At 37.0% G+C, this 14,531-nt stretch overlaps 1 protein-coding gene across 4 annotated transcripts in view; it reads right to left on the bottom strand.

Moving 5' to 3' along the window:
• tn (tripartite motif containing protein thin) overlaps positions 1-14,531 on the bottom strand; it is an 82,868-nt gene that overhangs the window by 53,998 nt on the left and 14,339 nt on the right. Inside the window, exon 1 of one of the 4 annotated variants that reach the window (XM_083120438.1) lies at positions 8,934-9,196. The exons of 2 other annotated variants lie outside the window; for them this stretch is intronic. The gene's annotated coding sequence lies outside the window, so the exon portion shown is untranslated. Of the gene's footprint in view, positions 1-2,418; positions 2,542-8,933; positions 9,197-14,531 lie in introns of those variants that run through there. One more of the 4 variants, XM_083120439.1, reaches the window with a different exon arrangement.

The following is a 14,531-nucleotide window of genomic DNA, read 5'->3' as shown; positions in this document are numbered from 1 at the left end:
GTGAGGACGGCAGTCGGTATGTAGGGAGGGCTGTTGCGCCAAGAGTTATTATTAGGGACGTAAAGTTTTCGTTTCATTTTTCCTTGAATTTCGATGTTATCTTTTACTGCAATTCGATGTTATTTTTCGCGGTTTAGGGCAACATTCGGTGTTATTTTTACATGCATTTTTACTGTTCCTTCTATGCTTAACATTTTCCCATTGTTTTAGTTCTGGAAAATTGAGACAAATTTAAGTTTTAATTACCAAAAAAAAACATGGCTTACCTTTGTGACTAGTGTCGGTGTAACTTTGGCCTGTCTCGTCTCGTGGAAATGCTGTGAAATGGTGTCTCGTCTCGAATGAAAATATTCGTTTGTCTCTGGACACATAATCAATCTCGTCTCGACTCGAATTTTTAAAAGCCTGTCCCGTCTCGTCCCGTGGGCAACACTATTTGTGACTAAATTTCTTCCATTTGGAAAACTATTTCATCTCATCAGTCAGTAAATATGAAATGTTTATTGAATGATAACACTCAAATCCTTTCCTAACAATGCCAAAAAATCCCTCTGCGAAAGTTTTGTGTACACACATACACACCACCCCTCTGAAACACAACAGGTGTTTCTCCCTGAATATTTTCCCGTTCGTGCGAAATTTCCCTTCTGGAAAGATCTACCCTGCACGAATTCTATTTCAGGACGAGATTAAAACACTGTCAGTCACGTCTGCGCGAAACTGCAATAATTGAAGTGTAATAATCTCTTTTGAATCAAACTATCACCAGTTACACTACAAATGACAGAATAGCGCTTCAGGTAGTTCTTTTGAACAGAAGAAGTGTTATTTCCAGTTTATATTGCATATTTCAAGGTGTTTTTCGCGTTAAAGTGTAAAATTCGGTGTTATTGTGAAACATGGCATAATTCTCGTTATTTCGCGATTCCGAAACACTGAAAACATACCAATGCAAATACATTTTAAACACTTTATTTTGCTTTCCTCAACTTTTCGGTGTTATCGTTAAAACGAAAACTTCATGTCCCTAGTTATTATTATCATTCTTAATAATCATCGCGACTTGTCAAAACGGACGATAAGCGACGAAAAATAAGAAAAATGCGTACAAAATGGGGTGATGGGATTAAAAGTTAACATCTCAAGCTTTGATTATTTATTTTTTTTACTACAATACACTTTTCCCTTCAATTAACAATTCTTTAGGTAAGACATGCGAGAGCTTTTTTGACCTGGGAAGCACACCCCTCCTCCAGGGTTTTAAGATCTAATTACAAGACAGAGTACTACCTTGCATTTTAGTAACTCATTTACGGGGCCTGACTGTGAATCGCGTTTTCTGAAGCCACGATGAATACAAAAGACTTTATCTGCTTGTCTAGCAAACGTGTCATTGTCGTATAGAATTTTGAGCTTATTAAAATTCTTTCGCTAGCCATGTCCCCTAATGAAAGAAACATTAGTTTTGGGAAGCATCCAGTTTGACAAACCTATGGCGGTTGTTTGAGATACTATGCAAAGACAATGAAATATAGCAGTGTGCATCATCTTACTACGTATGCTTTCTGAGACGACAAACTTTCTTGATCACGTACAAAAACTACAAAAATATATTCAGCTTGTGTTACATTTGTGTAATCCAAAACGCAGTTTGCTTTGCTTAATTATATATAGAAATACTGTATGTGCGAGATAAGATTTTTAAGTGTTCTGCTAATGTGGTTCTCAGATGGAAAAATTACAACTTTTAGCTTTTGCTGTAAGATTTTTTACTTGAAATATATGAAAAGATTATATCATATCATATCTTTGCTGAAGTAGTTGATGACGTCCTTCGGACTGCGAAGATTAAGATTTTGATTTGATATTTGTTATTTAGCTCCGCTTTTCTGACACTTTTGGCTAATCACGACGATGAAGAGAAGTTGCGATATCATGAAATTGATGAAGAGACACTCACAAAGGACACCCATGCTGAGGCCTGGATTCGAACCCGGCGTCGTAGCTAAACACTCCCGAGGTTGGCGCGAAGATCAAGAAATTATGATATTCATAGCATGTTATCTTGAAATGACTGTAGATTTGTTATAGGCAGTGCGTTTTTCTTGAGAATGATATCTGTATTAGTATTATTGTTATTAGTAGGCTATTTTCTGCCACTTTTTGGCTAATCGCGACAATGAAGATGAATAGCGATTATATGAATAGTCTTGCCAATGCCCGTACTCGAACCCACGACCTTCAGAGGCAACATCTTGAGTCGAACACTCAACGACACAGAAGAGATTACTGAAAATCAAGTAATACGAAAATGTTGATGCGTTTATCTCACGTAAGCTCCCTATACACATGTAAAGCAAGTGAATTAGTGTTGCAAATTTCACGGTGTTAGTAATACATAGAATATGAGTAGTATACCTCGCCTTTACATAGAGTTGCCACAGCGCTTACAGATGAGGTTCTTCGACAAACTTTAACTAGAATCTCCACAGACACCACACATGCTCCGTCCTGAACCTGCTGGCCAAAATCTCGAATTTGTTCTAGAAACAGCTTTCCCGAAACGCAATTATCCAACGCTTACGCGCATGGAAGCATACGTCATCAACCGTTTTCTTTTCCTTTTTCAAGCCTAAATGTATCGTTAGGGCCGTGACCATCTCGCAGAACACGTACGTGGGATGCCCAGAACCACCTTCGCAACTTTTGTGAAGAAGCGCGTGTTTTGTTTCGCAGCGTTTGGCGTCAGCTGCGTAAAAGCGAGATAAAAGAAACCGGCGCTAAATTTAGAGAATCTTCAGTTTAACATTAGCTCTGTTGCTATAACCTTCTCGGTATGATCTGAGAGACTGTTATTGTATTGCAAACTTTAGAAGTCATGTTGCCTGCAATTGTATCGCAATTACAACGCTCGACCAGGCAATGTCGCTAAAAATTGGTTAGCGAACCGCATTTGTAGTACACCCAACGGCGAAAGAAACAGTAGGCGAATTTTTCACCACCATTTTCATTTGGTCTGTATTACACAATGTGATGACACTGAATCTAAATAATGACGTCAATAAGCAGACAACAATACCTACTTCGAACCTACATACTTTCAGTCCTTAAAACAACACAGGATGTAGAATAAAAAAGTAACGAAAATAGTGGTGGACAATTTGCATACCATTATCTTTGCCGTTGACTGTACAAATCAGTGGGTCTATCGAAGGTTCGATTCTCACCACTTTCAAAAATTATATATTCACCAGAAGTCGAGGGAAGATGAACTCTCTCGAAACGCAGTGATATATAGGTAGTAAGTAAAATAACAAACAATTAAGATTACATGCTAGTTAAATAGATCATTTAAAAAGCCTTCAGTTGTATAAATGTACCGATTCCAGTTATTATATGTATTATGTGTAATTGCTAATTTTCTGTTCATTTTCTAAAGAAATGTTTTCTATATTTTCATACTTTCTATGCAACAGCAGATCTAATCGTTTCTACTTTATTGGGGGCATTTCAGCGTTACGTGTGTGACATTTCACACCCAAAATGTAAGGTTCAAGACACGAAATTAGATTCAAATATTCATAATGAACTGATTTCACAGAATTATGAAGTGTTTTGTGGTATCTGCTAAAAAACTGTAAAACTTGATTATGATTACGTTTGTGACGCTTTAAATATGTAACAAAATTTGACTTCATTTGTCTGTGAAGCATATAGGCTACAGATGTTAATAATTTTTGTTGATGAAATATGCAAATTACATGAATTCACAAATATTTAAACCTAAACTCAATTAAAAACATTAATAATTTTCAGATTAATTCATTTTTATTATTTACATGGAATAGGACTATTTTTTCTGGAATGCACTATTCCTTTATTTAGAATAGTCACTGTTGTCTCACCGTCAATTATCGTGCTTACATGCACAACCTCTTCTATTCGTCTTTACAAAGTATGGCGTTCAAGTACATTTTGTAAAATTAAAACGAGAGTACAAAAAGGAAAAAAAAATACGAGTGAAGCAATATTTGGCAGGAGTTGTTTCATGGTTGCAATTAATAGCAGGTTCGAAATTTAGAACATTACTTCAATCGACAGAAGCTCGTAATGCCCAGCTCATAAAAGTCATGATTGTTGAATTTTGAACCAATGTTGTTGTAAACTAAGTAGAAAAACAACATATATTCAAATTTCTTACAGATTCTCGTTGAAGCTAACACACACACATACACACACACACACAGGCACGTATGTACATATGCACAACCCGAAACACATCTGGTACAACAGTGCCAAAGGGAACAATCATTTAAGAACACCGGAGAATTTTTAAAAGGTTCAGCCATAGCATAACGATTACAATAATATTTACTAAATATACCTAATGAAAGAACAGTAAGTCATATGTAAACTTTTCTAACAAAAATAAACAAACAAGCTTTTTTGATGTTATTTTTTAATTTTGCAATATCTCAAAACATATGACATGCTGGTTCATGGATATCTAAAACAAAGCAATCTGTCAGTTTGTTTAAACGAAAAGAACAATACATGTGTTGCAGAACTAGTAGCACATCTCCGAAAATAAAACGCAACTGCATATAAATAAACAATACATGCCCTAAACATGAAAAGAAGGCTTAGAGAAGCTCAATGCAACCTTTTGTAATCAAAGTTGAACAAAGTCTTTGTTATTTCGCATGATTCAAACATCTTCAGAGAAAAGACTAAGGTCTTTGGCATCCTTTGTGAAGTTTGAGGATTTCCCGAAGGAAAATGACCTTTGTACTTCGTGGATATTTTGGGACCAAGACAGAAGACAGTCACGTGAGGTTACCAAACTTGGCAACCGAACAGAGATACCCTTCCAATGCGTGCAACGTCCTATCTTGCCAATCTTGCCGTGTACTTGCACATTGCACATATACCATCCGCTGCACTCAATGTTCGATTTCAAATTGTTTCAATATAATAATAATAATAGTAACAAAATTCAATATTCTTATGTATTTATAAAACATTATAGTCCATTTAAAAAAAATGCTTCATGACTTACATTTCCAGTATTGACATGTTTTCAAGAAAGAAACATGCTAGTACTACAATGAAGTTCTATTCTTGAAAATAGTTGATTAAAAAATAGTGAAACCTGTGAAACATCATTTTCTCACACGCGGCGAACTTTCTTTCCAGATTGGTAGCGAATTTAGAAATGTAGAATTTTAGAAAGGATGAGCAAATCTCTTTGTTTCAATACACCCTGCTCTTTCTATTGCAAAACTTTACATACGATAAATCGAGGATGATAATTATGTACTAGCTGTAACGCCCCTCATGTATAATGCAAGCACAACTTTTGTAAAACATGTTCCTGAAATTATGCTAGGTAACATACATTAATCACGTTCAAGTGATAAAGGGATAGCTGACAAAAAGCATTCATCAATTCTCAATTGAATTCGCATCACTTTTAAGTATGCATTGGCACATTTTCTATTCCGCAGAGTCGTTTTACATTTTCTTCTAACACGAGACAAAAAAGATCAGATCCTGCGTTAAAAACATGCCTGGTAAGCATTGTGCGTATGGTCTTTGCTATAAGTGATTCAAGGTATGATTAATTCTCATTTGAGGAATTTCTACCTACAGTCACGGACACTTGTGGATTGTAGTGATTCCATTGAAAGTCAATGAGGTGTGTCCGTGACTACAAAAAGTTCGCAAATTTCTCGCTGTAAGAAAGCTTCTCATATGCTTTCCTTAACACACGGGAATCTCCTTGCCCGAACTTCATTCGGTTTCTTCCTAAAGCGCACTACGTGATGACGTCAAGTTGGATATCGTTCATTTAAGGGAGATATTTTAAACATACATATAGACAAGTATAATTTGTAACATTAGATAAAGCTTCAATGTGAGCTCTGTTTTAGAAAGTGTGTACTGCATTGAAAATACCTTACTCAAATGAAAATATTTGCCATACATACGTATGAATTTAAAACACATAATATTTTACATTTTAAAAAAGATTAAAAATATGGATTTGCAATCGATATAAAGACATTGTCAAGTTGGTCGATCTTTGATTGATTGATTTGCTTTATTTTACTTCGCTTTTTGTGCTACTTTTGGCTAATTTGCCAAATTGGGAATGACGGATGGTATGATGAAATTTATGGATGGACACTCACAAACATCCATGCCCAGGCCGAGATTCGAACGCGGGACCCCTGACGTCGTACCGCGATGTGCTAACCACTCTGCAACGGAGGTCGGCTTGGTCGATCTTGTATTATATTAGAAATTGTTATCGAAATTTCATTATCGAACAAATCTTCACAAAAGTTGTAAATTTTTGTTTCATTTAATTAATAATTTCCAAGCGGTTCCTTGGCAAGTAAAAACTTACTTGATTTGCGTATTTTTTTAATAACTTTTGCGTATACTTACTTCATTAAAAAATGTCATCGCTCATTACTTAAAATGTGTACATATATTTCATACATAAACCGAGAGACCACAGTAGGAATCAGTACAAGTTTTTAAATGTATTTCCTTCAGTTTTCATCTAGGTAATGTAAAGTGAGCTTTTAGCTCAATTACTCTTATTTTGAAAGCATGTGTCTTTTGTTGAAGTTAGATGTGTGTTTCAGGATGTGAATTTGTGCGTGTACTATTTCAATACAGAGTTAGTTCAACTTTCATTTTTATTTATTGAACGGAAATAGAGTGAAGTGCTTACATTGTATAAATTGTACAAATCAAAAAGTAAATGAAGTAGAATTGTGTGAAAAACTACTCTTGAAAATACTGGATATTATGTGTACGTCACACCACATATATTCTGTTTAATAATTTGTGCTTCTTAGTAGTAAATTTATAAATTATCCGTGTTTCAGATTAAGTGTCACTAAAAGAAACACATTGCATGGTGTATTTTAAGGATATTTTTGTATTTGTGTTTCATTGCACTAAGTGAGATTATATTTAGAAAAAACAAATGTTGGTTAATGAACGCAGAAGAGTATAAATAAAGCATGAAGTGTCAATGTTACATTTAGTTATTACAGTATTCCTACTATTTAAAATATGATATTCTACAAATTTGTGCATTTGTTATGCACCGAATCTAATCAGGAACTCAAGTAAAAATATTTGTTGATACTTAGAAGATGTTATAATGTCAACATTACATTAAAATTAAGCAAAAGTTTTAATTGTATTTTGTATCACTAATATAATAATTTTGATTCTGAAACATGTAGTTTCTTGGAAGCGATAAAACAGGATCTACCTTCGATTTCATTTCTAGAGGATACATAGGATACAATTTCTTTGAAATGCATAAACGCTGCGCTAATCTTTCCAAATATATTCTCCTTTCTTATTCTTTAAACAGGTTGAGTGTATGTAACTGGAAATTGAAATGTCCTGGAAAAGCGGAGCGAGTTTCAACAGTAATAAATTGTCAGATAAATTATAAAAATCAATTTGAAGCCTTGGTTGCTATAGCAACATTTTTCTCATACCACACTCCTTTCTTGTTTATTAGAGGAATAAAACAATCAATGCTCACTCCATGGTACTGGAAATTTAGCAAAATAAAAGTTTAACGCGTTTGAAAAGCATATTCGTTTTTCGATAAGAGATAAAGTGTAAAATATTTATTTATATCACCACACACACACACACACACACACACACAAAGTATACGTATGTAGGTGTGTGGGGTGGTAGTGATATTATCCACACATTTTTTTAGCATCCCAAACACGAGGAAGTGAATCTCAGTATGTATGAACAGTGGAATGATGTTTCATGTGCATATGTCAGCTACATAAAAATGCAACTTTTACTTTTAGGATTTACTTTGATTACGAAAACAAGAAACACTATTCTAAACAAACGTTCCTGCCACTTCCATACGTAAAGCATAGGAATGATTGATTATGTCACTGCAGAGAAATCCAGTGAAGTCACTGTGAGTGAACTCCAACTATTTTTTGTTATAAGGCTATGGAAGGGTAGTCTGACGCATTCATAATTGCTTTCAAAATGTTATTTTTGCAGTTGAACAAACCACCTTCTAAAAATACTGTTCATCCCTGCTCTTCTGTTAGCTAGATGATAAGTCTAGATATTCAACTCACAATGAATCATGCTTTGATTTATAGTTATTGAGCATAGAGTATTGGAAACTAAACAGTTTCTTGAAGTAAGGTAGATGCATGAGTTACTGTAACTGAATTATTTTTTACAGTAACTGTAACTGAATTCGTAATGATTGGAAGAGTTGAATTCGACACACCAGGTTTCCTTGAGGCCTCCCTGATGGCGAAGTGTCGACCTCCGTGGCGGAGTGGTAAGCACAGCGCGCTGCGACGCCAGGGGTCCCGGGTTCGAATCACGGGTAAGACATGGATGTTTGTGCTTTTCCTAATGGGGAAAAGAGAATTAAGAAGAACCGAGATATGTGAAAATTGAGAATAAAGAGAAAAACGGGGGATACTACCACTTAGGGATATTCCTTTTCAAAAAGTGGTAAGGTCGTCGCCTTGTAATCAAGAGGTCGCGGGTTCGATAACCGATGGAGGCACAAGTGGTTCGGATCCCACTTTAAACTGTAGGTTCAGTCCCGATTAGCCATTCTATGGATAAACTGAACTCATAACCAAAACTCACTCAAAGTCAACAGATTCCCTTGATTTGTTGGAATTAAGTCTCCAGAAGAAACTAACTGCGAAAGCACTTTTAAAGTAGGATTAATTGTAACTAAGTTACTAACTAATCAAAGGATATCTGATTCGGTTCCCGGTGGAGTCACGTGGTAGTGGTTCGGAACCTACTGCGGTGAGAATTTTGCCGAATTTTGAGTTAGTAACCGTCAAATTTTAATGATTAAGTGTGCAAATACTGAGCACAGAACGTACCTTGATGGTCTTATATCTCCTCTCTCCTGTCAAAGTAGCGAGTTCTCCATGGCGAATAATTGGAGATCACCCACTAGATAGGTCAAACGAAAGAAGCGTTGTTTCCCCCGCACCTTCTCTGTACGTGTTCCGCCTCGTGCGACACTGAACACGGTGTATGTTGTGTTTTCCGAGGCGAGCGTTTGACGAAAGGAAGATTCCTTGCGGCAGGCGTGCATCTGGTGGGCGACGGGGGTTAAGGAATCCCGCGAAGGGTCTTCAGCCTCCGAGATCAGGGGCCGGGGGAAGGGGCAGACGGCGAAATCTTGCGAGCTGGGCTAAATATGGCGTCCGAATGTATTTTTGGATGACGAAATCAGCCGCCGCCATGCTTAGGCCTTGCCAAGGTGGCGGCTCGTCACTGTTGCCAAATCCTCTCCTCCTTCTCCCCGAGACGATGCTGGGCAATTACATGTTGCCGCATCAAGTACTCTTGGTTGGGGGTTTGGACACTTGCCTTGTTGCGGGTCATACACCGAGGAAAGTGCGATAGCCTTCAGCCACGCCAGCGTTGACCGCGCGTTCCGAAAGCCAAGAATTCTTAAGGAAGAATCTTTGTGTCGACCGTTCCTTGTTTAAGTGGAAAATTGGTTACAGCGACATCATTTTTACCTATGTAAACTCATGAACCAAGAAATCTTGAAGCTAATGAAGAGTATGGTTCGGACATGCCCGCTTCTCAGGTTCTCTATCACTAAGCTGATCCCGAGGCACGTCGAATGTATGAAAGAACGAAGTGATCACCGAGCTACTTTAAGGGATCAGATTTTCTCGTCGTTCCTTGATTCGACTGTTCATTGCGGAGGCCAATGGTGTGCCCAAGGGAAAGGTTGGTGGAGACTGCAGTCATTTAGAGAAATGTGTGAACGATAAAAATTAAACTTTTAGAAAAACTTTGATACATGAAAATGAAATTTGTAGGAACATGTGTATACAGAATAATAATTGATTTATTTATTTTTAAATTGCTGACATGTCAGTAAATAGGCTATATGTGTCCGTCATACAATACGGGCACATAGTCCCTCAACTAAAACAAAGCTGAGGACAATAAAATAAAATAGTTGTTCCAAACTTTTCTCTCTGAAATTCTATAACTTAGACTCCTTACCAACAAGTCAAACTATGCTGATTCCGAGAACAAATCTCCATATCTAGGCTAAAAGCCGAGGCTGTAAAGAGGATCTCGGCGTATGTACGACACAGGACAACACGATCTACAGAAGATTATATTGGCTGTGAGTCCAGGGGCTAGAGCCACGTTAGTCTGCTAGTCCAGGGTGCACTACTTAGAAGGAAGGTTGACATTTTTGGTGTCTACGCAAATATGACCCTACTAAACCCCCATGCGTAAATCGGAAAGTACGGAATTTAAAACTAAGATACTTTGTCAGAATAAACATTTCGTTTTGAATCATTCACCTTGCTAATTTTCTGAAAAAGGAATTTGTACCAATTTATATTCTAACAGCCAGCTGGTCTGTGCTAACCAGGTGTGTTTCCTTCTCCTGTTGTAAATTTGTTACTGAAACATATGCTGTCTAAGGTAGTCTTCAGAAAGTCTGTAACACGAGAAACACGTGGCGGAAGTGCAGAAGTAGTATCAGTGAAGGTACGAATGTAACTCGCTAATATTTCATTGAAACTTTGCAACATCGGTTTAAGAACTGCGTTTCTCGTTGAATCCAACTTGTGAGGAAGATTCACACATACTAGTCAGTTTCGAAATGCTTTGAAATGTTCTTCGGGGTTGTCCATTCTCCAAGGAGTATACCCAGGGAAAAAATCTGGTTTCTTTGACAGATTTATAATCTCCATAATCTTAAGAATTGCGTCACAATAAATTGATAATTTTCTTTTGTTTCTGAAACATACTGTGCAGTTCAGAGGTAAATAAGAATAGTTTTTGAGTACGTTTTGACAAATTCTGTAAGTGTACTGATGACAGTGTTAATTCCCACTAGATGAATTACACGTTGGAATTATAAGGAATATTTACAGCGCGGTTTGAAAGTTCTCCGATTAGCTTTGCTGCTTGCTTATTACAAAATATAATTGATACGTCAGCACTGAGGCTATTTGCGTTCTTCTCTTAATATGTATCAGAATTCCCTTCCCAAAACACAGTAATTTAAGATGAATATTATGCAGATGAATTCTTTATCGAGAGCAAATTAAAACGTAAAAAATATAACATAATCGACCTAATTGTGAAAAAATGAAATTCGTATAAAAACACACTCAAGAACTGAAATCACTACGCCATTGTTGTAAATTTCACTCAAGATGGGCAATAGATTATTCCCCCTTCCCTCCATAAGATATACTGGCTGTGAGTGTAGACGCCATTGCATCGAGCATGTAGTTAACGGGCGTACTACTTGAAGAAAGGTTAGTTGACTTTTGGGTGCTTGCTAAGATGGTCATTTCTTGCACCCCTTTATAAAGACAGAATCCTAAACAATACAAGAACTCAAAACGTTAAATCTGTAGTAGCCTTCCCTTAGTTGAACAACGAACGACGAAGTTATGAAGAGAGATAGAGGTGGATATGAGGATGCATGCATTTCTTGCTACAAAGCCACCTTTTTAAAATGAGGGAGAAATGCATGTTGGCCGATTGGCCTGACTGGTTGTCCAGATCCATGATTGGAGTGATTTTTCAAAGAGAAATGAATTTTTGTAAGAAACTTTCTTGATCAATTGCAGAGTGCATCAAATTTATTTACACTTACTGCGTATAAGAACTCGGGCACTTTTCGGGCTACGTGGAAATTTTCGTAACATTATAGTGTAGTCAGTTACATACATAACATTTGTGCTTCTGTCTGCAAGAAGAAGTTGCTTCGTGATTTCAATATTTCAGTAGATAAAATAAGTAGACAAGAAATCTAGTTTTTCACATCATGTTAAAAATGTATTTCGGATGCTTTGAACTATCAAAAACATCTCTCTTTTGCGTAGCAGCGATAGGCTGTTTGACTAATTCCCGGAGAACAATCTGACCAACGAACGACCTACACCAAAAGGTGGACGCTTCCCTTAATTTCTCATGTCGAAACCTGCCTCGAGTAAAAACGTGAAATATTGATAATAGCCTCAGCGCGAGACTAATAGAAATGTTACATAAAACAAATATTTTCCAACGTTTTGCAATTAACCCCTTGTACGATTTTCATTCCTAGACGAGCCATGGTATTCCAGCTGGTTTCATGGAAACGATACGCCCGGAGAGTATGCCGTTGGCGAAGCCGGAATTTATCCCATGCCAAAGGTAAGCCCTGAAATGTTTGCAGCTTTGAATACTCAATATGTGGTTCCCTTCTGGGACGGAAATGTAACATGAAACTATCGCTTCGAGACCCACGGTTGCATGGAAATTCCGATTGAAGATCCGTGATTGCCTCACGTGGTAAATCGATGCAGCATGTTTAGTTGGGAATAATAGGACATGTCCAGAATAATTATAACATGAAAACTTAGGTGAACAGGCCATGTGGCACGAATAGGAGAGGAAATAATAGTTTACAAGGATTCTTGTTGGTAAATTTGATGGTAAGAGACCTGTAGGAAGGCCAAGACGATGATGGAGGGATAGCGTTGAGATGGACCTAAACGAAATCGGTAAGGATGGAAAAGATTGGATTGATCTTTCACAGAATAGGGACAGATGGAAGGCCTTTGTTGCTGCAGCCATAAACCTTCGGGTTTAAGAAGGCTAGAGAGAAGGCTAAACGATATACAAAAATGCATCGTACTGTAAACTTAGTTCTTGGCAAAGGACCAAAACACCCTTTAGTGCATCAAATACATTTGATGCATTTAATTTTCTATGTCTACGTAATAGATTATCATGAATTCGAAATCTACGAGTATATATACGTAAATAAGTTAATGCCTGTAGAAAATATACTACGTTACATTAACACAAACGTCAGGTACATTTTGTGGACAGAGATGGTATTAATATACACTTGTGTGTGTGTTTCTGTATTTAGTGAGATATTTGAAGAGGGATGAGGACCAGTTCCCCCTGCACTGGTAATTGTTTGACCCTTAGAGGTGACTATGTAATTTATTATATAGTAATATCCCGATGCTTTGAAAGAAATTGCTTGAATTTTCGCCGCACGGGAAGTTTCCAGTCTTGCCTCGCCTCCCTCAATATTGCATACACTACCGTTTGTACACTATCTTACTATTGTACTCATCACGTAAAGTGTGAATTACGAATTTTTGGGTTTTATGTTGATTTCATAGACACATTGTTTATGCTAAAATGAGAAATTCTTAATTTTGTTCCCTATGTTATTAGTGGAACTAACATCGGAAGGAGCTGCTCATATATGCAACGTTTCGGGGTTATACGTCAGAATAAACGTAATGATTATTTTCAGTCATTCAGTTTACCATTTAAAGCATTTTCACACACGCAAGATGAAAGTGTTGGTTTTCGAGGTATTTGTCAAATTAAAATGCAGTTTGGCTGCGTTTTCTTCATTGCGAGTTAAATAACCACATTTGTGGATATTACAATGATGTCCCTTCACAAAATATCTCTCTACTTCAAACTAAATACTTAGGTGGGCAGGCCATGTGGCACGAATGGGAGAGGAAAGAGGAGTTTACAGGATTCTTGTTGGGAAACCAGATGGTAAGAGACCTGTAGGAAGGCCAAGACGAAGATGGAGGGACAACGTTGAGATGGACCTAAAGGAAATCGGTAGGGATGGAAAAGAGTATATAGATCTTGCTCAAGATAGGGATAGATGGAAGGCCTGTGTTGCTGCAGCCATGAACCTTCGGGTTTAAGAAGGCTAGAGAGTTAGTTAGTTAGCTTCAAACTAAATCCAAATGCGCACTGGGAAGGGGGGAGCGCAGATTCCACACGAACAAGCCAGAACAGAAAGGTACACATCTCCTGAAATTGACAGGCAAGATAAATGAAATTACGTAACCGAGTTTCGTTAACAATGATGTTTTCAAAATTTAAAACAAATCAATATGAGCGTCCTTCATACCTATCCTCACGTAAATAACCATAAAAAATTTAAAATGAGTATTAACAGTGTGTTACAAAGATTTACAGCCAAGATGTAATTCCTATCACTAAGAGGAACAAGTGCGTGATAATTTCTCCAGTTCTGCAAATGAATTTGTATCATTCTGCAAAATGAGTTACAAGGAAACAGATCCCATCTCACAAGATCTATTTTGATATACCTTGATTATCGGAGTTTTAGATTCATATTTTTTTAAATATATTTTTTCCACACAAATATAATTGAATCTGCAACTTCATAAATTGAGATTCGCCTCATTGTATTCAACAAGTAGACTCACAACCTCGTCATAGCAGGTTCAGGTTCGAGTCCTGATCTGATCATGGGCGTTTCTTTATAATGTCCATTCCTCAATTTCATCTCATCATCATTCTTCCTCGCCATCTCTCATAATGTCAAGTGACAAAATTAGAAAAAATAACACGCACAAATATGTACATACACACTCTACCCTAATTGTCACGATTTCGTCCTTATCACGACGATGAGGATAAGA

Source organism: Lepisma saccharinum, chromosome 4 (assembly GCF_977018435.1).
Source record: "Lepisma saccharinum chromosome 4, izLepSacc3.1, whole genome shotgun sequence".
In the NCBI taxonomy this organism is placed as follows: Eukaryota; Metazoa; Arthropoda; class Insecta; order Zygentoma; family Lepismatidae; genus Lepisma; species Lepisma saccharinum.
Note: the sequence above shows the minus strand (reverse complement) of the source record. Positions and strands in the feature narration are given on the sequence as shown.